This window comes from Globicephala melas, chromosome 2 (assembly GCF_963455315.2).
Source record: "Globicephala melas chromosome 2, mGloMel1.2, whole genome shotgun sequence".
NCBI classification, from domain to species: domain Eukaryota; kingdom Metazoa; phylum Chordata; class Mammalia; order Artiodactyla; family Delphinidae; genus Globicephala; species Globicephala melas.
In genome coordinates, this window is record NC_083315.2 from 88,130,680 (window position 1) to 88,153,782 (window position 23,103).

Here is a 23,103-nt window from a genome sequence, read left to right on the forward strand (position 1 = left end):
CTGGGAAAACCATAATTCAAAAAGACACATGCACCCCAATGTTCATTGCAGCACTATTTACAATAGCTGGCACATGAAAGAACCCTAAATGCCTATCGACAGACGAATGGATATAGAAGATGTGGTACATATATACAATGGAATATTACTCGGCCATAAAAAGGATTGAAATTGGGTCATTTGTGGAGACGTGGATGCATCTAGAGCGTGTCATACAGAGTGAAGTAAGTCAGAAAGAGAAAAGCAAATATTGTATATTAACGTATATATGTGGAACCTAGAAAATGGCACAGATGAACCAGTTTGCCAAGCAGAAATTGAGACACAGAAGTAGGGAAAAAAACGTATGGGCACAAAGGGGGGAAAGTGGAAAGGAGTGGGGATTGCGGTGTGATTAATTGGTAGATTGGGATTGACATGTATACAATGCTGTGTATAAAATGGATAACTAATAAGAAAAAAAAAATAGATAGTGGGAACCAGCTGCATAGCACAGGGAGATCAGCTCAGTGCTTTGTGGTCACCTAGAGGGGTGGGATCGGAGGGGTGGGATCGGGAGGGTGGGAGGGGGATGCAAGAGGGAGGAGATATGGGGATATATGTATATGTATAGCTGATTCACTTTGTTACAAGGCAGAAACTAACACACCATTGTAAAGGAAATATACTCTAATAAAGGTGTTAAATAAATAAATGAATTAATGAAAAAATATAATATACAAATAAAATGTTCGCTCCTAAGGGCCAAAATTATTTGCTGTTTGAGAAACATCTTTATTAAGGCATATCGGCCATTCAATAAATTATACATATTACTCCCTAAAAAATAAAAAAACAATAGAATTAGAAATGAAAAAGGAGAAGTAACAACTGACTCTGCAGAAATACAAAGGATCATGAGAGATTACTACAAGCAACTCTATGCCAATAAAATGAACAACATGGAAGAAAGTGACGAATTCTTAGAAAAGCACAACCTTCTGAGACTGAACCAGGAAGAAATAGAAAATATAAACAGACCAATCACAAGCATTGAAATTGAAACTCTGATTAAAAATATTCCAACCAACAAAAGCCCAGGACCGGATGGCTTCACAGGTGAATTCTATCAAACACTTAGAGAAGAGCTAACACCTATCCTTCTCAAACTCTTCCAAGATATAGTAGAGGGAGGAACACTCCCACGCTCATTCTACGAGGCCACCATCACCCTGATACCAAAATCAGACAAAGATGTCACACAAAAAAGAAAACTACAGGCCAATATCACTGATGAATATAGATGCAAAAATCCTCAACAAAATACTAGCAAACAGAATCCAACAGCACATTAAAAGGATCATACACCATGATCAAGTGGGGTTTATCCCAGGAATGCAAGGATTCTTCAATATACACAAATCAATCAATGTGATACACCATATTAACAAAATGAAAGAGAAAAACCATATGATCATCTCAATAGATGCAGAAAAAGCTTTTGACAAAATTCAACACCCATTTATGATAAAATCCCTCCATAGAGTAGGCATAGAGGGAACTTACCTCAACATAATAAAGGCCATATATGATAAACCCACAGCCAACATCATCCTCAATGATGAAAAATTGAAACCACTGCCACTAAGATCAGGAACAAGACAAGGTTGCCCACTCTCATCACTATTATTCAACATAGTTTTGGAAGTTTTATCCACAGCAATCAGAGAAAAAGGAATAAAAGGAATCCAAATCAGAAAAAAAGAAAACTGTCACTGTTTGCAGATGACATGATACTATACATACAGTATCCTAAAGATGCTACCAGAAAACTACTAGAGCTAATCAATGAATTTGGTAAAGTAGCAGGATACAAAATTAATGCACAGGAACCTCTTGCATTCCTATACACTAATGATGAAAAATCTGAGAGAACAACTAAGGAAACACTTCCATTTACAATAAAATTTACCCTTCCATTGCAACAAAAAGAATAAAATACCTAGGAATAAACCTACCTAAGGAGACAAAAGACCTGTATGCAGAAAACTATAAGACACTGATGAAAGAAATTAAAAATGATACAAACAGATGGAGAGATATACCATGTTCTTGGATTGGAAGAATCAACATTGTGAAAATGACTATACTACACAAAGCAATCTACAGATTCAATGCAATCCCTGTCAAACTACCACTGGCATTTTTCACAGAAGTAGAACAAAATATTTCACAATTTGTATGGAAACATGAAAGATCCCGATTAGCCAACGCAATCTTGAGAAAGAAAAACTGGGCTGGTGGAATCAGGCTCCTGGACTTCAGACTACACTACAAAGTACAGTAATCAAGACAGTATGGTACTGGCACAAAAACCGAAGTGGGGGAACATTCTGACACTCATTTTACGAGGCCACCATCACCCTGATACCAAAGCCAGAAAAAGATGACAGAAAGACAAAAACAGAGGTGTTCTCTTCTTGTTTTCTCCTCCTCATCATCACTTGCTTGATCTATTTGAACACAGGCTTGGTCTCTCTTGGTTCACATTAGGTGGGTAATTCCAAGAGCAAAACAAAGCATTTTAATAGAACTTCCAGGCCACCATTTTAAAATGAACTTTTTCTTATTTCTGAAAAATAGTCATAAAAAGTATCTTTGAACTTCATATCATCTTTATTTTTTTTTTACCATCTTTATTGGAGTATAATTGCTTTACAATAGTTTATTGGTTTCTGCTGTATAACAACGTAAATCAGTTATACATATACATATATCTCCATATCCCCTCCATCTTGCGTCTTCATCACACCCTCCCTCTCCCACCCCTCTGGGGGGACACAAAGCACCGAGCTGATCTCCCTGTGCTATGTGGCTGCTTCCCACTAGCTATCTATTTTACATTTGGTAGTGTATATATGTCCATGCTACCCTCTCACTTCTTTCCAGTTTACACTTCCCCCTCCCCGTGTCCTCAGGTCCCTTCTCTACGTTTGCCTTTTTATCCCTCTCCTGCCCCTAGGTCATTCAGAAACTTTTAATTTTTTTTAGATTCCATATATATGTGTTAGCATGCGGTATTTGGTTTTCCCTTTCTGACTTATTTCACTCTGTATGATATTCTCTAGTTCCATCCACCTCACTACAAATAACTCAATTGAGTTTCTCTTTATGGCTGACTAATATTCCATTGTATATATGTGCCACATCTTCTTTATCCATTCATCACTTGACGGACACTTAGGGTGCTTCCACATCTTGGCTATTATAAATAGAGCTGCAATGAACATATTGGTACATGACTCTTTTTGAATTATGGTTTCCTCCGGGTATATGCCCAGTAGTGGGATTGCTGAGTCATATGGTAGTTCTGTTTTTACTTTTCTAAGGGACCTCCATACTGTTCTCCATAGTGGCTGTATCAGTTTACATTCCACCAGCAGTGCAAGAGGGTTCCCTTTTCTCCACACCCTCTCCAGCATTTACTGTTTGTAGATTTTTGGATGATGGCCATTCTGACCGGTGTGAGGTGATACCTCATTGTAGTTTTGATTTGCATTTCTCTAATGATTAGTGATGTTGAGCATCCTTTCATGTGTTTGTCGGCAATCTGTATATCTTCTTTGGAGAAATGTATATTTAGGTCTGCTGCCCATTTTTGGATTGGGTTGTTTGTTTTTTGGTATTGAGCTGCATGAGCTACTTGTATATTTTGGAGGTTAATCCTTTGTCAGTTGCTTCGTTTGTAAATACTTTCTCCCATTCTGAGGGTTCTTTTTCATCTTGTTCATGGTTTCCTTTGCTGTGCAAAAGCTTTTAAATTTCATTAGGTCTCATTTATTTATTTTATTTCCATTTCTCTAGGTGGTGGGTCAAAAAGGATCTTGCTGTGATGTGTGTCATAGAGTGTTCTGCCTATATTTCCCTCTAAGAATTTTATAGTGTCTGGCCTTACATTTAGGTCTTTAATGCATTTTGAGTTTATTTTTGTGTATGGCGTTTGGGAGTGTTCTAATTTCATTCTTTTATATGTAGCTGTCCAGTTTTCCCAACACCATTTGTTGAAGAGGCTGTCTTTTCTCCTTTGTATATTCTTGCCTCCTTTATCAAAGATAAGGTGACCATATGTGCATGGGTTTATCTCTGGGCTTTCTATCCTGTTCCATTGATCTGTATTTCTGTTTTTGTGCCAGTACCATACTGTCTTTTTCGTTTTTTCATACTTTCCTGATTACTGTAGCTTTGTAGTATAGTCTGAAATCAGGGAGCCTGATTCCTCCAGCTCCGTTTTTCTTTCTCAATATTGCTTTGGCTAATCGGGGTCTTTCATGTTTCCATGCAAATTGTGACATTTTTTGTTCTACTTCTGTGAAAAATGCCAGTGGTAGTTTGATAGGGATTGCATTGAATCTGTAGATTACTTTGGGTAGAATGGTCATTTTCACAATGTTGATTCTTCCAATCCAAGAACATGGTATATCTCTCCATCTGTTTGTATCATTTTTAATTTCTTTCATCAGTGTCTTATAGTTTTCTGCATACAGGTCTTTTGTCTCCTTAGGTAGGTTTATTCCTAGGTATTTTATTCTTTTTGTTGCAATGGAAGGGTAAATTTTATTGTAAATGGAAGTGTTTCCTTAGTTGTTCTCTCAGACTTTTCATCATTAGTGTATAGGAATGCAAGAGGTTCCTGTGCATTAATTTTGTATCCTGCTACTTTACCAAATTCATTGATTAGCTCTAGTAGTTTTCTGGTAGCATCTTTAGAATACTGTATGTATAGTATCATGTCATCTGCAAACAGTGACTATTTTATTTCTTCTTTTCTGATTTGGATTCCTTTCATTTCTTGTTTTTTCTCTGATCGCTGTGACTAAAACTTCCAAAACTATGTTGAATAGTAGTGGTGGGAGTGGGCGGCCGTGTCTTGTTCATGATCGTAGGGGAAATGGTTTCAGTTTTTCACCATTGAGAACAATGCTGGCTGTGGGTTTATCATATATGGCCTTTATTATGTTGAGGTAAGTTCCCTCTATGCCTACTCTATGGAGGGATTTTATCATAAATGGGTGTTGAATTTTGTCAAAAGCTTTTTCTGCATCTATTGAGATGATCATATGGTTTTTCTCTTTCATTTTGTTAATATGGTGTATCACATTGATTGATTTGTGTATATTGAAGAATCCTTGCATTCCTGGGATAAACCCCACTTGATCATGGTGTATGATCCTTTTAATGTGCTGTTGGATTCTGTTTGCTAGTATTTTGTTGAGGATTTTTGCATCTATATTCATCAGTGATATTGGCCTGTAGTTTTCTTTTTTGTGTGACATCTTTGTCTGATTTTGGTATCAGGGTGATGGTGGCCTCGTAGAATGAGCGTGGGAGTGTTCCTCCCTCTACTATATCTTGGAAGAGTTTGAGAAGGATAGGTGTTAGCTCTTCTCTAAGTGTTTGATAGAATTCACCTGTGAAGCCATCCGGTCCTGGGCTTTTGTTGGTTGGAATATTTTTAATCAGAGTTTCAATTTCAATGCTTGTGATTGGTCTGTTTATATTTTCTATTTCTTCCTGGTTCAGTCTCAGAAGGTTGTGCTTTTCTAAGAATTCGTCACTTTCTTCCATGTTGTTCATTTTATTGGCATAGAGTTGCTTGTAGTAATCTCTCATGATCCTTTGTATTTCTGCAGAGTCAGTTGTTACTTCTCCTTTTTCATTTCTAATTCTATTGATTGGAGTCTTCTCCCATTTTTCTTGATGAGTCTGGCTAATGGTTTGTCAATATTGGTTATCTTCTCAAAGAATCAGCTTTAAGTTTTATTGATGTTTGCTATCGTTTCTTTCATTTCTTCTTCATTCATTTCTGATGTGATCTTTTTTATTTCTTTCCTTCTGCTAAGTTTGGGGGTTTTTTGTTCCTGTTTTTCTAATTGCTTTAGCTTTAAGGCTACTTTTTTTATTTGAGATGTTTCTTGTTTCTTGAAGAAGGACTGTATTGCTATAACCTTCCCTCTTAGAATTGCTTTTGCTGCATCCCATAGGTTTTGTGTCGTCGTGTTTCATTGTCATTTGTTTGTATATATTTTTTTATTTCCTCTTTAATTTTTTCAGTGCTCTCTTGGTTATTTAGTAGTGTATTGTTTAGCCTCCATGTGTTTGTATTTTTTACAGATTCTTTCCTGTAATTGATATTTAGTCTCCTAGTGTTGTGGTCGAAAAATTACTTGATATGATATCAATTTTCATAAATTTACTAAGTCTTGTTTTGTGATCCAAGATACGGTCTATGCTGGAGAATGTTCCATGAGCCCTTGAGGGGAAAGTGTGTTCTGTTGTTTTTGGACGAATGTGCTATAATTATCAATTAAGTCCATCTTGTTCAGTGTATCACTTAAAGCTGGTGTTTCCTCATATATTTTCATTTTGGATGACCTGTCCATTGGTGAATGTGGAGTGTTAAAGTCCCATATTATGATTGTGTTACTGTTGATTTCCCCTTTTATGGCTGTGAGCATTTCCCTTATATATTGAGGTGCTCCTATGTTGGGTGCATAAATATTTACAATTGTTTTATCTTCTTCTTGCATTGATCCCTTGTTCATTATGTAGTCTCCTTTTTTGTCTCTTGTAATAGTCTTTATTTTAATGTCTATTTTGTCTGATATGAGAGTTGCTACTCCATCTTTCTTTTGATTTCCATTTGCATGGAATATCTTTTTCCATCCCCTCACTTTCAGTCTGTATGTGTTCCTAGGTCTGAAGTGGGTCTCTTGTAGACAGCATTTATACAGGTCTTGTTTTTGTATCCATTCAGCAAGTCTTTGTCTTTTGGTTGGAGCATTTAATCCATTTACATTTAAGGTAATTGTAGATATGTATGTTCCTATTACCATTTTCTTAATTGTTTTGGGTTTGTTATTGTACGTCTTTTCCTTCTCTTGTGTTACCTGCCCAGAGAAGTTCCTTTAGCATTTATTGTAAAGCTGGTTTTGTGGTGTTGAATTCTCTTATCTTTTGCTTGTCTTTAAAGGTTTTAATTTCTCCATCAAATCTGAATGAGATCTTTGCTGGGTAGAATAATCTTTGTTGTATGTTTTTCCCTTTCATCACTTTACATATGTCCTGTCACTCCCTTCTGGCTTGCAGAGATTCTGCTGCAAGACCAGCTGTTGACCTCATGGGGATTCCCTTGTATGTTATTTGTTGTTTTTCCCTTGCTGCTTTTAATATTTTTTGTTTTTATTTAATTTTTGATGGTTTGATTAATATGTGTCTTGGCGTGTTTTTCCTTGGATTTATCCTGTATGGGTCTCTCTGGGCTTCCTTGACCTGATTGACTATTTCCTTTCCCGTATTAGGGAAGTGTTCAACTATAATCTCTTCAAATATTTTCTCAGTCCCTTTCTTTTTATTTTCTTCCTCTAGGACCCCTATAATTCGAACGTTGGTGCATTTAATGTTGTCCCAGAGGTCTCTAGGACTGTCCTCTATTCTTTTCATTCTTTTTTCTTTATTCTGCTCTCTGGTAGTTATTTCCACTATTTTATCTTCCAGGTCACTTATCCATTCTTCTGCCTCAGTTATTCTGCTATTTATCCCTTCTAGAGAATTTTTAATTTCATTTATTGTGTTGTTCATCATTATTTGTTTGCTCTTTAGTTCTAGGTCCTTGTTAAATGTTTCCTGTATTTTCTCCATTCTATTTCCAAGGTTTTGGATCATCTTTACTATCATTACTGTGAGTTCTTTTTCATGTAGACTGCCTATTTCCTCTTCATTTGTTTGGTCTTGTGTGTTTTTACCTTGCTCCTTTATCTGCTGTGTGTTTCTGTCTTCTCATTTTTCTTAACTTACTGTGTTTGGGGTCTCCTTTTCACAGGCTGCAGGTTTGTAGTTCCCGTTATTTTTAGTGTCTTCCCCCAGTGGCTAAAGTTGGTTCAGTGGGTTATGTAGGCCTCCTGGTGGAGGGGACTGGTGCCTGTGCTCTGGTGGGTGAGGCTGGATCATGTCTCTCTGGTTGGCAAAACCACGTCTGATGTTGTGTTTTGGGGTGTTTGTGACCTTGTTATGACTTTAGGCAGCCTCACTGCTAATGGGTGGGGTTGTGTTCCTGTCTTGTTAGTTGTTTAGCATAGGGTGTTTAGCACTGTAGCTTGCTGCTCGTTGAGTGGGGGTGGATCTTAGCATTGAGTTGAGATCTCTTGGAGTGCTTTCACCATTTGATATTACATGGGCCCAGGAGGTCTCTTGGGGACCAATGTCCTTAACTTGGCTCTCCACCTCAGAGTCACAGGCCTGATGCCCGGCCAGAGCACCAAGTCCCTGTCAGCCACACAGCTCAGAAGAAATGGGAGAAAAATGGAAAGAAAGAAAGAAAAAAATAAATAAAATAAAGGTATTAAAATAAAAAATTATTAAAAATAAAAAAATTGAAAGGTAATAAGAAAAAGAAAGAAAGAAGAGAGCAACCAAACCAAAAAACAAATCCACCAATGATATTAAGTGCTAAAAACTATACTTAAAAAAAAAAAAAGCGACTGGACAGACAGAACCCTAGGATAAATGATAAAAGCAAAGCTATACAGAGAAAGTCACACAAAGAAGCATACACATACACACTCACAAAAAAGAATAAGGAAAAAATATATATATATTACAAAAAGGAAGAGAGCAACGAATTCAATAAACAAATCTACCAGTGATAATAAGCTCTAAATACTAAACTAAAATAAATGTAAAACCAGAAACAAATCAGATGCAGAAAGCAAACCTCAAGTCTACAGTTGCTCCCAAAGTCCACCGCCTCAATTTTGAGATGATTCATTGTCTGTTCAGGTATTCTAGAGATGCAGGGTACATCAGGTTGATTGTGGAGATTTAATCTGCTGCTTCTGAGGCTGCTGGGAGAGATTTCCCTTTCTCTTCTTTGTCTGCACAGCTTCTGGGGTTCAGCTTTGGATTTGGCCCTGCCTCTGCACGTAGGTCGTCTGAGAGCATCTGTTCTTCACTCAGAGTGGACGGGGTTTAAGTAGCAGCTGATTAGGGGGCTTGGCTCACTCAGGCCGTGGGGAGGGATAGGTACAGAATGCGGGGAAAGCCTATGGTGGCACAGGCCGGCGTGACGTTGCACCAGCCTTAGGTGTGCTGTGTTTTCTCCTGGGGAAGTTGTCCCTGGATCACAGGACCCTGGCAGTGGCGGGCTGCACAGGCTCCCGGGAGGGTGGTGTGGATAGTGACCTGTGTTTGCACACAGGCTTCTTGGTGGCTGCAGAAGCAGCATTAGCATTTCATGCCCGTCTCTGGTGTCCGAGGTGATAGCTGTGGCTCGTGCCCATCTCTGGAGCTTGTTCAGTCGGTTCTCTGCCTTCTGTGGGCAGACAGGCAAGGAATCTCCTCTCCTCACATACCCTGAAACAATGGTCTCTTGCCTCTTCTGCAGGTCCAGGCTTTTTCCTGGACTCCCTCCTGGTTAGCTGTGGTGCACTAGCCCCCTTCAGGCTGTGTTCAGCCAACCCCAGTCCTCTCCCTGCGCTCCGACCGAAGCCCAAGCCTCAGCTCCCAGCCCCCGCCTGCCCTGGCAGGTGAGCAGACAAGCCTCTCGGGCTGGTGAGTGCCGGTCGGCACCGATCCTCTGTGTGGGAATCTCTCCGCTTTACCCTCCGCACCCCTGTGGCTGCGCTCTCCTCCGTGTCGCCGAAGCTCCCCCCTCCACCACCCACAGTCTCCGTCCGCGAAGGGGCTTCTAGTGTGTGGAAACCTTTCCTCCTTCACAGCTCCCTCCCACTGGTACAGGTCCCGTCCCTATTCTTTGTCTCTGTTTTTTCTTTTTTCTTTTGCCCTACCCAGGTACGTGGGGAGTTGTTACACATGTAGATGTATTTCTGATGTATCTGTGGGGAGGAAGGTGATCTCTATGTCTTACTCCTCCTCCACCATCTTGAAGGTCCTTCCTAATGAGCCTACTGTACTATTTTTATAACCTGCTTTTATTGTTTACTCAACAATATTTCACACCCATCTTTTTAAGCCAGTAAATGCAGATCCTTACCTTCATGTGTAATGGTTGGATATATTTGATTGTAAATATGTACTCATATATTAATCAAGCCTTTATTTGTGGGCCATTGAAGCTGTTTCCATTAGCTATTATAAGCAACGTTATAATTGATAGACCTCATAGGGCAATTGCTTATTATTTGACTGTCTCCCCCAATGGCCTATGGCTTCTCCAGGATGTTGCCTTTGCGCACACTTCTTTTTTCCGTGAGGGAAGCTCTTTCTCATTTGCTTAGTAGTTTTTATGTCTTTTAAAAATCTTTTCCTACTAGATAAAAGTGGCATTCACAACCCATTAAAGCATATCCTTCATCCTAGACTGCCCAATTAAATCAAGGAAAGCCTTGCAATACTTTAGGGCAGTGAGTTTTAAACTTTTTTGACCATGACCCTCATTAAGTAATACATTTTTTTAAATCATGAATCAGAACGTACTTTTATATAACAAAAAGTTCACTAAATAATACTCTTACAGTGTGTAACATATTCTGACATTTTCTGTTCTATTTCATTTTAAATGTATATTTTAAATGAATATACTATTAAATTTATTTCTTTAAATCTAGATGTAGCCCTCTAATTGATTTCATGAGTCACTAACGGCTTGCTACCCACAGTGTGTAAAACACTCATGTAGAGTACCAGGAGGACTGGTGAGGTGTGCAAGTCCTGCTGCCAACATTTTTTGGCTTTCCAACTTTGCTGTAAGCAGACAACTCTGAAGTAGTATTTTCTTCTCCTTGCTGCCAGAGATTTTATATTTTACATACCAATCTCTGCTATCTCCACTACCACTGCACAACCACCTACACATGCATTCTCATTGACAGAAATGTCTTTTAGCAATGAATTTTGAGGGGTATACACATATGCCAATTAAAATTATGGCATTGTATTTACACACACACACACACACACACACACACACACACACACAATGGTCCAGGCTAAGCAGAAACAGAGGCTTAGGAAATAGAATTCCTATCTATGAAGTGGGTACCATCTAATGGAAGAAAAAGGATAAACCAATTTCAGATAGGCTGAAACCCCAGATACAGTTCTGGGGATGTGTTTTGTGCTGATGTCAGAGGCTTCCTGTCAGGGTTCTAGTTCCCCAGGTTGGCAAAGCTTCCCTCCACCCAGCACAAAGGACAGTCATTGCTCAGGCCCACTTTTCCTTCATTATTGAGAATCCACCTCACCTCCCTTCCACCCTAGCTCCTCCTCTATCAGTTCCTCTTTATGAGGACACTGGGGTCTCCACGGGATGCCTCCTTCCCCTACCAACTACATGAACCTCTGATGGGACTCTCACTCCTTCTAGTTAGCAACTTTCCTAATCTCCTTTCTCACCTTAACCCGCCCCTCAGAACTTACTTTCCAGGAGAGGCATTTGAAAAAGTTGTGAGTGACAATCATATTTCCTTTTTGGCTTTTTCCTTTAGCTTTCTTTTTGAATGATAGCCCTTGGAGGTGGGGGTTACAGATAAATTTATCATTCTTTTTGGTGTTATTCCATTAGATAACAGCATCAACTAACTGATATCTCACATACCCCTTTCATATCCTGGGTATGATCCTCAGAAAAGAGCCAAGATTCAGATTTTGGGTGACAGCAGAAGCAGTGAAACTTTGGGAGAAAAAATGCTATCCATTATAGGAGCTTTTAAATTTAAAAAAAAATTGGTTTTTTGGGCTGATTTATGCATCTTCTTGTTTTTGTCCAAGTTTAATCAGGTACATAGCTGATATGTATAAATTGATCTTTTAATGTAATCAATTGATAATTGAGTGTCTGCTGTGCTTCTAGTAGTTACAGGGCATAATTTGAGGTTCTATGTGGCATATGAAGAAATAAAGGATGTGTTCCTGGCCCTCAAGAAAAAATGGTTCTGTGGGAAAGACAGGGTACATGTATATGAAAAGAAAATGTGCAGCAGTTAAAGCTAAAGGCAAATTAGGTAATTTAGAAAAACATTTCCCCAGGAGTTCAAAAGCAAGTATTATATTACAAACATGGGTTCTATCTGGGGACGTAAAATTTTGAGAAGGGTCTGAAAGATGAGTAGCATTTAGTCAATGGCCTGGAGAATATATCCTGGACAACGAAACATAGGCAAAGTGGCAAAAAGGGTAATTGGTGGGGTTTAAGGGAGCAGTGAATAAATCCTTTAGACAGGATTTATTCCAGACAAGCAGGGTTCCAAAACTACCCTGAAGGTCAAGTTGGGGGCTGGGCCAAAGCAATTTGTTCAAGGCCCAATATTGCCATATACTTAGGTTATAAAGACATAAATAAATCCTTTGAATTTGCAGTTTGTCATCTCATCCCCCATTTTTGATGAATTTTTCGAATGCGGTCTCTGAGCATATATTTCTAAAAGCTCTCCAGACAGCAATTCGTGTTCGTCTGGCTCAGCGTGGAGCATTCTGTGGAATCTACAGCTAATGAGTGACTGGAGAGCAAAGCTGAACAATGATTGACTGTTAGTCATGTACAGGTTTGCTGATGCTGCTTCCGGGACCTGCGGTGGTGTTCTTAAATCCTTCAGCTTTTCCTCGATGAGCTGTTACACTATACATAATATGCAGCCAATAGTCTGATTATGAGGATGTTTACCTCTTGTATACTGTGAAGGGAAGCACATCAGTGTAGGGATGGACTAGACTTGGATCGTGCAGCTAACTGTCCGCACGACCTTGGGCAAGTCACGTACTCTCCCTGAGCCAGAAAATCTCATCTATAAAATACAGACAGAAACATTTTGTAAACGCTCAACCACCGTGTAAGTGTAGGGTACGATAGTTTTTGCCTCGTCACTACCAGGCTAGTTTGTTCAACTGCTAATTGGTGATGTTACAGAAATTCGTCGTTGACATTTTGTTTCATCACACTCTAGTGCAGTGAATCTGAACTTTATTCGGTTATATTGGGTTGGCCAAAAATTTCGTTCGCGATTTTCCGTGACATCATGTGGAAAAACCCGAACGAACTTTTTGGCCAACCCACAGATATAGGTGAAAATAATAATAAGGAAAACAACAATAAGGATAATGACCGCCTGTTAGTGCTAACTGTATGAAAGGCACTGTTATATAGGTTTCACATGTGTTATATCATTAATCCTCACAACTCTATGGTAAGTACTGTTATCATCCCCTTTACCGATGGGAAAAATGAGGCTCAGAGAAGTTGGGCAATTTGTCCAATAAGAAGAAGAGCTGGGATTCCAACCCAGGCAGTCTGGTTCTAAAGTCCACGCTCTAAACCACACCTTCTTCCCTAAGTAAACACAAAATTTCATATTGTCCCTAAAGGTCTGTGGATTACAAATTTAAAACTCCCACTTTGGAGAAAACAATGGTCCACGTTTAGCATTCTTTAGAATGTATGACTCAATTATACATTTTTTTCCTAACACTGTAGCTATATTTCAAGAGGCACACATACAGAAACCCCAAATGGAATTTCCTATTCCTCGCTTTTACGCACCCCCCTTTTTACCCTATTTCTATGTGACCTGTGACCGGCTGTGTTTGAAAATGTTAAGCCTGGAGATCAGCACTCTCCACTCTCCCACCAGCCCGTGAGGCTTCCCTTCCATCACCCTGGCCAGGTTACTCCTTGCTGAGAACAGCATGAACGTTCAGAATGTACTGCTGCTTCATTCTTAAAAGTGAGTCTGGTTTGGTGAATGTCATCCAACTTCAGAAATCAAAGAGCCTCCTCCAGAGCTGGCAGCTCAGAGCTCTTAGAAAGGAAATTTAAACCGCTTCCATAACCCACAGGGAAACCTGCTGCTGAAAGAGCTACACATGGGGTAAATGTAAAGCATTGCTCAAAACGGCCATCATAGACAGCAATTTTCAGTCCGTGAGCACTCCTTGGAATGTTCCCTCCACAGAAAGGATGCTTTGGAAGGCACATCTGCAGGGACGTGACCGCGTGCCCGAGGACAGTGCCCTGGAGGAGGCATGAGGCTGCTGGATGGTGCCAAATGGGGTCCTAGCCAGAGTAGGGATTCTGAGATCTTAACTTTCCTTCCAGAAGTTTTTGGGTTGCATGTGGCTCGTTCTTATGTAGATTTTATGGATGCAAAAAAAGGAGGGTTTCAGCAGCACACAACTCAACACTTCTCTTTCTATTCCCCATAAAGCTATTATGGAAGAAATTCCACACTCCAGAGTGTCAGCTTTTTACCTTGACAACATCTCCCCAGGTAACGTTAAAACTATGTCATTTATAAAATCGAATGACATTTGTTTTAAATGTTCTTTCCTGTTCTGACTTTTTTCCATGAAAAATAGAGTACATTTAATTGTTTGGGGGAGGGATGTGTCATATCTGGCCTTGAGCAATACAAGTATGTGAGGGAGAGATGGTAGCTGTACTCAGCAAGCCTGAGGTGGGGAAAGCTACCATCATCACCAACATCATCGTCTTTTTAACATCTTGTGTACATTATGTCATTTCATTCTCACCATAACCTTATCAAATTGTCACTATTAGTGTTGCATCCTGAGAAAACTGAATCACAGAGTCTAAATAGCTCGTCCAAAGTCACGTCGCTAGTTTTTAAGAGTTTGAGCCCAGATATTCTGGTTCTACAGCTACTACTACACAGTACTCTCAAGATCACCTTACGGTTTCTTGACAAATATGTATTCATTACTTACTCTGGGCATGTGAAATGGAAGAGAAAAGAAACAAATCCTTTTTGCATACCTACAATATTAACTTAAATTTAATGACATAGTTTATCCTTATTTTGATTGCTGTTTCATTGTTTTATTTGTAGAAATAGAAAGGCAGAAATTAAGGGATGTGCCCAAGATGACTCTGTTAGGAAGTAATGGAGTCAGCATCTAGGGACCATCTGGGATATTGATACCAACAGAAACACAAGAGAAGGAGCCTCTTGATGCCTCCCTCTTTTTTTTTTTTTTTTGAATAGCAGGTGGACATCCTTCTGGGAGAGGGCTGAGGTACAGGCAGCTGTGGCAAACATCTGGCAGGATTCCATACAGTCCTCTGTTGCATTCTCTTGTTCTTATTGTAAGTTTAACTTTGATTATGAACTTGGACTTGCTTGGGCTGCCTAGCTTCCCCCCACCTTCCCTGCCATCCCAGTCCTCAGAAGGGCCAGCTCAGTTTGTGGCCTCCACTCACTTTTCTGGGTTCCAGATAGCCATGCTGATGCTGCCCACTCACTCAGGCTCCAGTCCAGCCCTAGGCCACTGCTCCTCCCTCACACTCCCTTCCCTATTCCAGGGCAGGGCAGAGAATGTGGGGTCTGAAAGTTGTTCCCTTGCCCTAAGAATGCCACAGTGTAACCAGGAATTCAAAACACACATTTGTGAAACAATAGATAACAACAGCAAGACAGCCTGTAAGCAGAGTGGGTGTAAAGACTGAAAAAAAAAGCAGCAGAGAGTGTAAAGGAATTCAACATATATGTATACACTACCAAACGTAAAATAGATAGCTAGTGGGAAGCAGCCGCATAGCACAGGAAGATCAGCTGGGTGCTTTGTGACCACCTAGAGGGGTGGGATAGGGAGAGGGAGGAGATATGGGAAACTACGAATATGTATAACTGATTCACTTTGTTATAAAGCAGAAACTAACACACCATTGTAAAGCAATTATACTCCAATAAAGATGTAAAGAAACAAAAACAAAAAAAACAAAAAACATAAATCTGGGTTATTTTCTAGGAATTCTGGTGACAGCTGAGCATTCCTCAGGCTGCTGGTGTCCCAGAGCAATGCAGTCTCCCCAATGACCAGAGTTTTAACTTCTAATAGAGATTAACCAATTAACTACCAATGAACAGGTGTGTATGCTCTTAGCAGGTGGTATGCAAAAGAAGCCCACAGGGGGCTTAGCACCCGGCTGGGCAGTATCCCTCCCTATGATCTGTTGAGGGAGACAGTACAGTGTTTCTACAGGTGAAGATTCCTGACATGGCTTGTAACTCAAACTTCGCCAGGCCACCCCATCCCCTTCCTTTTCTAACCCCACAATCATTATCCTAAAAAGAATTTTCACTTTAGAAAGTGACCTTGGTGAGCTGAAGCTTGTAGTTTTAAAAACCCCCCAAGGTTTCATTTTGAAAAGTCATCATGGACTTTCGACTGACTTTCTCTTGAAGGCTGCTTAAACCTTGTTCATTTGGGAGCACAAAAGAGAAGGTTTAGGAATCCCGAGGCTTCAGTTGCCAGCTGTCTCATTTCTCTGCTCACATTTTTTTCTCCTCTCCAGCAAGATTAAGATGAGTGAAATAATTTATTTCTTTTAAGATATCATTGTAACATTCAAGTTTTCCATTACTGTCAATTTCTTGAAACTTGTCTCATTAGCATTTTCAGAACAGTTTTTTTTTTTAAAAAAAAAGAAACCTTTCATCAAGGAAAAAAATGTGCATGATCTCTAAATGCAAGTAAGTTGTCACGGGATTTCATTGACATAAATTTGTCCTCTCTTGTCTTCATTTCTGCTTTCTCAGTTCCTCTTTTAATATCTTAGAGCCTGGGAATCATACCAAGTCTCTTTGATTTGAAGAGTTGGAAAGAAGCAGCCTAGATTACAAAGTAAAATGTCTTGGTCACAATGTATACAGAGGGATTGTGAGGCTGTTAGATTGTACCCCAAAGGACTGCTAAGAACAAAGGGAGAAATGCCAAAAGCCCAATCAAAGTAATGTAAATAACATTCTAGACGAAATCAACCCATGGCTCCAGAGTTTTCTGCAAGCTCCACATGTTTTTCATATTTTTAAAATGCAGGGAAGGAGAGAGAGCAGGTTAGTGAGAAAACCTGAGGAGCCTTGGGTCTCCTTATGCCAATGCAACTAGCAGGTAAGAGCTCCCTGGTGTTACATCTCAGTGATGAAGACCTAATCAAGTCTTTATTTCTCCTAACCTGAAAGCACTTTTGCAAATGCACATGGATTAGCAGTAAGGAGCTAATTATTTTGTGAGCTGAGATCACTTTTTAAAAGAGGAGAAACAGTCTCCCAGGATCAGGAGTAGCAGCGTCTTTTACAGCATTTCCTAGAAAACAGTGACATAGACTTGGAAGCAGCCTCCGCAAGTTGAGCACCTGTTCTCTCCTGGGAACTGGGACGTTGTGAGGTAGGAAATGTGGGTCTTATAAGTGGCAGTTGAAAGACAGAGAGAAAGAGAAAACATGCAGACTGAACTGCTTTCAAACCAGAAACTCGGGATTGGCAAAGCCTAGAGTGTGTGGTCCTTATTTTCTATGTGATATTAGCTGTAAACTCAGGTTGTTGGAAATTGTATAGTACTCACAGGGTGTGGAAGGCTTTGTTGTATTTTTAAAGGAACCAGCATTTCTACCGGCAATTTCTGCCCCAACCCCTCACTATAAAAGAGAGGGCAAAAGCCAAAGGGAGCATCACTTACAATCTGAGAAGGCACCATATTTCCAAATATGGTGAAAACTGAATTGAAAAGCATGCCTGATCTTAGGCCTCCATCATTTCAGAAACCTTTCGCTTACTAACTCATCCGTTCGTGCGTTGCTTGTATTTTCTCTGTTAATCCACATCTTTTCCTTTTTCCTTTTTCCTTTGAGTTTAAGTAAAATCCCCTTTGAAGTTTTACCAAAGGAATTATTTTATCTGAAAAGTTTGAAATAAGTTCACCTTCTAAAGTCCATCGTATGCTTTTAAATTTTCTCTTTTATTAATTCAACAAATATTTATTAAGTGCCTACTGCACTCCAGGCATGATTCAAGGAGCTGTGGAGTCATCCATTAACAAAATTAACCAAATCTCTGCCTTCAGGAAACTTCTAGGCAAGGGCAAATAACAAAACAGATAAATTATTAAATTATGTAGTGTATCAGAAGGTGATCAAAGTTACATGGACAAATGAAACCTGGAAGGAGGGGGATGGGCTTCACTTCAACTGGTATGATAAAAGACAGTCTCACTATAAAGGTAACAAAGGAGGGCTTCCCTGGTGGCGCAGTGGTTGAGAGTCCGCCTGCCGATGCAGGGGACACGGGTCCGTGCCCCGGTCCGGGAAGATCCCACATGCCGCGAAGCGGCTGGGCCCGTGAGCCATGGCCGCTGAGCCTGCGCGTCCGGAGCCTGTGCTCCACAACGAGCCGCAGCAGCGAGAGGCCCGCGTACCGCAAAAAAAAAAAAAAAAGCAACAAAGGAAGGAAGAGGAGGAAGGTGCTATGCAGGTCCCTGGGGGCTGGGAGGCTGGGAAGTGATCTAAACATTGGGAACAGTAAAAGATAATTGTCTTTTATCTTTTTAACAGGGGCCCAGGTCACATAGGGTTTTGAAGGTCATTGTAAAGACATTGACTTTTATTTGGAGTGGGTTAGAAATTCTTGGAGGATTGTAATCAAGGGTGTGACATGAACTGACAGTATTTTGAAAGATGCTAGCTCTAATGTTGAGACTAGACTCTAGGGAGATAGAGATAAAAACAGGATTTGGGGGCTTCCATGGTGTGCTCACTAAAGCACAAGCTCGGTAGCTGTGGCGCACAGGTTTAGTTGCTCCGCAGCATGTGGGACCTTCCCGAACCAGGGATCGAACCCATGTGCCCTGTATTGGCTGGTGGATTCTTAACCACTGCACCACCAGGGAAGTCCCTAGATCACTTCTTATCAGAATATTCTAGTTGGACTTTTTATTGCTCTTAAAAAATGGAAAGCGCTCATAACTTCAAGGCTTTTTTTAATGCAAAAAAAAAAAAAATTGTTAGTTTTAACTAAAAGTTTCTCCGAATGCATAAGAAGCACTTTGAGAATGCTAGTTAATATTCTAACTACCTTTACAAGACAAAGTATCTTAAAGTGTTCTTGCCATTAGACATTCCAAAGACCTTAATCGTCTAACACATATAGTAGTGGCCATACATTTGTGGATACGAAAGTGACAGAGAACCCAGTAGGCACATCTCATTTTACAGATGGAGAAACAGGCCCAAAGTCACAAAGCTAAGAGGTAGCAGAGTTCGAACTTCAACTCCGCTCTGTCCACGTAAAAGCCCTTTACTAATGTTTTCTGACTACACTGAGTATTCTGTGGCATATCCCATAGGAAGCATGTTTTAAAACATGTCAGAAATCTGAATTACCTTATTCCATGCTCTATACTTTCTTAGAAAACAAACTTCTATTCCTCTCTTAAAAAAAAGAAAAAATAGGATGTTTGGTTGGCTCTAACCATGGGGAAAGGAGTTGGGAATAGAAAGGCTGAAGCATATGGGATTGGGAATTAAACTGGGAAGCCTATGACTGATGCCTGGGAGTTGTTAAATGATTCACATAGTCTCAGAAGGAGTGAATTGAAATAACCTCCTTCCTTCTGAAGTGAAACAAATTAGGAAAACCAAAAGACAGCCAGTTGCTGTGGATAGGGAGCTACAGGCCGTCAGAAAATAAATCGAACATTTACAAACAACTCAAACTACAAACCATTTCCCTCTGAAGATGTGCAGATATCCTTCTGGGTAAAATCAGTCAAACCTGACCTTTAAAAACAGAATGATTGACTAATTGTTCTCCATTATTTAAAGTCAATCTGTCACACAGAATCTGAACAACCTTCAGGATATTGTAAAAAAAAAAAAAAAAAGAATTTAAATAGAAAATAATTACTTCAAAGAGCAACACTAGGAGAATTGGTGACCCTTTCTGCATGTGTTGCAACCTTGCATGAGAATCATTCAAGATCCTGGTTGTCCCAATTAGGGCACAAAGAATGCAAGCCCAGGCAGGCAGCTGCTAATTTGAAACAAGTCTCGCCAGGGAAACAAAGAAAGCTGAAAAGCTATCAGCAGCCAGGTTTCCTGGAGAGCTCTCAGAGAGAAGCACCCATCAGGACTCCAGAGGCTTTGCTTGAGAGAGGTGACCAGTCACCTGGGGGGAGTTGGGAGGCAAGAGGCACCATATTGGAAACAAAATTTTGAGGCTGTGGGGAGACAGGTTCAGGTGATGCTGAGAGGGAGCAGGTCCTCAGGAATCTGAGCCTATAAATGCTGGTGGCACAGAGGCAACCCCCTCCTTTGGCTACTGCTACAGAAGACTTGCCTTCAAGGGGGATGTTTTGCACTGTCTGCACATAAAAATTATTCTAAGTAGGAAAAAATATGTTTATTTTCTGGGGAAAAAAAATCTGGAATATTGATTGCTCTGTCTTCCCTGACTGTCCTCCACATGTACAAAGTATTTTGTGTATTCACAAACTATTTGACCTTATATATAAAAAAAAAAGTCCCAAGGGAAAAATGTAGTTTTTGTGTTTCTAAGGTTTGTGTTTTCTTACTGTTTGCTGTCATTGTTAAGCTGGAAAACTAGTGACCATAAATGAACTGGTTTATTCTGAGGATAGAGTGGATTAAAAAGGAAGGAGTTTATCAGGATTTATATGAGGACACTGGGTGGCCTCTGGGCACCTCCAGAAGAAGGCATTCTAGAGATAGGGTATATTATATGTTTAAAAAACATTTCCCTAAATGTCAGAAGGAAGGGAGTGGAGGAAGAGTAAAGAGAGAGATAAGAACCAAAATATTCTAGAGCTGACAAATGTTTATTTTACCACCCATCTCAGAGGTTAGCCGTTCTGTATTTACTTCCAATAATAAACATATGTATAAATATGTAAACACAGAACAAATGGAACTTCTTAAACTTTAAAATTTTTAATCACAAATAGATTTTAAGACAAACATGTTTTTGCTTTTAAAGAAAATTCCCTTATCAAATTGGAAAATATAAAGTATTAACAATAAAACCAAATAATGATGAGGATATAGAGCCTTCTCATTTTAATTAATGAAAATGTAAATTGTTACAATGCTTTTGAAAAGCACTTTTGTGAAGTATATCAACAACCTTAAAATATGCATCCCTTTAGTCCAGCAATACTACACTGGTAATATAGCCTACGAAAATAACTTCAAATATACAGAAAATGTTATTTTTAAATGTATTTATAGCATTGCTCTTTAAAAAATAGTAGTAAAAAATTAGGGAATGGCAAAGAAACTCCATTTGCTATTACAATAATGATTACAAATATTATGTGGAATACTTTTGATATAATATTGAGTGATTTTAAAAAAACCTGACTTCTGATTTGACTTCTGATTCTGGCAATATGGTGTACTGAGATTTTCTCCATAACCCTCCCACTGAAAACAATAAAAATGCTATGTATTGTTTTGATGAATCTTCCGATACCCAAAACAAGTAAAAGAGACAATCATTCTTAGGTAAGCCTATGGGTAGCCCAGAATTTGCTCTAACAGCATTTGCCAAATCCTGGTAACTTTGAGCTTCTGATTTAATAGCTGCTCAGGGTCACCCTGCATGAGATACAGGAAATAAAGCCTAAGACACACCTAAGGAGGAAAATCTAATGGAAGATTCCAGAATTAAGCTGGGAGCCCAAAGGTTGACATTCTCATTGTAAGGGTACATGAGAAACAAACTTACTATGCAGAAAAAAGCATAGCAAGGTAGAGGGTAAATCAATCTCCCTTGAGAATATATAACCACAAGCCAGTTTTCACACAGGTTTATGGTCAGAAAAACTCAAGGTGAGAAATAGAAGTAATTTGCAGGTTGGTAGTATCCCAGCCAACATCAGAAGCAAAGACAACTCTTATCTGAAGAGACCCAACTTTAAACCACTTTTCAGATAATTCCTACAAATAAAGTTGCAAGGAACATGTACTTACAGTCAAGTATCACAATGTATCATGAGGAATTGCCAACCAGAAACAACAGCAGAATCAGTGTTGCAGAGAATTCAGATATTATCAAAGAGTATACAAAAGGCATGTTTAACATATCTAAAGAAATAAGAGAGGCTTAAAAATATGAAAAAGGAACACAAAATAATAAAAAGCAACAAAACAGATATGAAAAGGCCAAATAGAATTTCCTGAAATAAAAATATAATCATTGAAATAAAAAATTCAATGGATGGCTTAACTGATTGAACATGACTGAGGAAAAAAAAATCAGTAAAATGGAATACAGATCTGAATGAATTATGCATAATGCAGTACAGTGTTTAAAGGACAGAATATGAAGCAGGATTAAGAGACACTAAAGATAGAATGAGAAGTTCTAAAAGATGTCTAATTAGAGTTTCATAGGGAAATAATAAGGAGAATGTTTCATAAGGAAATAATAAAGAGAATGTATCAGAAGCAATAGTTCAAGAGATACACTAAAGTTTAAAAAACAACTGATCCTCAGATTTGAGAAGTCAAAAAAATTCCAGGCAATATCAATAAAAGGAAATTCTCATCTAGATATAAACTACAGTGAACTGTAAAACAATAAAGGCAGAAAGATCTGTAAAGCATCTAGAAAGTAAAGATGTTTCTACAAGGGCATTGTAAATAGCTTGATTGATTTTTTTTCCCCACAACAATAATGAAAACCAGAAGACAATGAATGATATTTTAAAATGCTAAGAAAAAATAACTATCAACTTACATGGAATACGTGGCGAAATTACCTTTCAACAATAGGAGGGGAAAAAAATAACACATCCAGGCTAAAAGATACCAGAATTTACCACCAACAGATTCTTACTAAAGGTGATTCTCAACAGCGAGCTTCAAGTAGCAGTAATACCAAATGGAAAGACACAGATGCAGAAAGAAATGGTGAGCAAAGACTTACGTAGGCAAATCTAAACAAATATTGGCTATATAAAATAATAATATATATTTTGTCAAATGAAAAGAAAAAAACCATATACTCTGAGAGAAGATTGATTTGATCTGAAGCATTCTGATGTCTTTTCATTTGAGAAGAGGATAAAAATAGTGATTAACATCAGACTTTTGAAGTATCCATGTTAAAGTATCTGTGGTAATTACTAAAAGAATGGATATGGAAAATACAACCTCCAAACTCATAGAAGGCAAAATGAAAAGAAAATGAATCTAATCACCATGCAAAACTTAACCTATTGTAATTAGGAATATACATACATTTATACACAATATATGTATACATGTACAGTCGGTCTTTCATATCCATAGGTTCCACATGC